This window comes from Arachis hypogaea, chromosome 10 (genome assembly GCF_003086295.3).
Source record: "Arachis hypogaea cultivar Tifrunner chromosome 10, arahy.Tifrunner.gnm2.J5K5, whole genome shotgun sequence".
Classification (NCBI taxonomy): domain Eukaryota; kingdom Viridiplantae; phylum Streptophyta; class Magnoliopsida; order Fabales; family Fabaceae; genus Arachis; species Arachis hypogaea.
The window spans coordinates 41,993,376-41,994,137 of NC_092045.1; the positions used below are offsets into that span (position 1 = coordinate 41,993,376).

The 762-nt window shown below is 40.6% G+C and overlaps 1 non-coding gene across 1 annotated transcript; it reads left to right on the top strand.

Moving 5' to 3' along the window:
• Positions 1-300: 300 nt before the first annotated feature.
• LOC112718706 (small nucleolar RNA R71) lies at positions 301-408 on the top strand. The gene has a single exon (XR_003161034.1). It is a non-coding gene; the product is annotated as a small nucleolar RNA R71 (small nucleolar RNA).
• The last annotated feature ends 354 nt before the right edge of the window (positions 409-762 follow it).

A 762-nucleotide genomic window follows, 5' to 3' on the forward strand; every position in this document is an offset into this window, starting at 1 on the left:
TTGCATTCCAGACAGACTTTGAGAAATCATATTGACTTGCTGAGTCAATATCTTGTTCTGAGCCAATATGGCATTCAGAGTGTTAATCTCAAGAACTCCTTTCTTCTGATTTGTCCCATTGTTCACAGGATTCCTTTCAGAAGTGTACATGAATTGGTTATTTGCAACCATTTTAATGAGTTCTTGACCTTCTGTAGGCGCCTTCTTCAGATAAAGAGATCCTCCAGCAGAGCTATCCAAGGACATCTTGGACAGTTCAGACAAACCATCATAGAAAATACCTATGATGCTCCATTCAGAAAGCATATCAGAGGGACACTTTCTGATCAATTGTTTGTATCTTTCCCAAGCTTCATAGAGGGATTCTCCTTCCTTCTGTCTGAAGGTTTGGACTTCCACTCTAAGCTTACTCAATTTTTGAGGTGGAAAGAACTTTGCCAAGAAGGCATTGACTAGATTTTCCCAAGAGTTCAGTCTTTCTTTAGGTTGTGTGTTCAACCATATTCTAGCTCTGTCTCTTAGAGCAAAAGGGAATAGCATAAGTCTGTAGACCTCAGGGTCAACCCCATTAGTCTTGACAGTGTCACAGATTTGCAAGAATTCAGCTAAAAACTGATGAGGATCTTCCAATGGAAGTCCATGGAACTTGCAATTCTGTTGCATTAGAGAAACTAATTGAGGCTTAAGCTCAAAGTTTTTTGCTCCAATGGCAGGGATAGAGATGCTTCTCCCATAGAAGTCGGGAGTAGGTGCAGTAAAGTC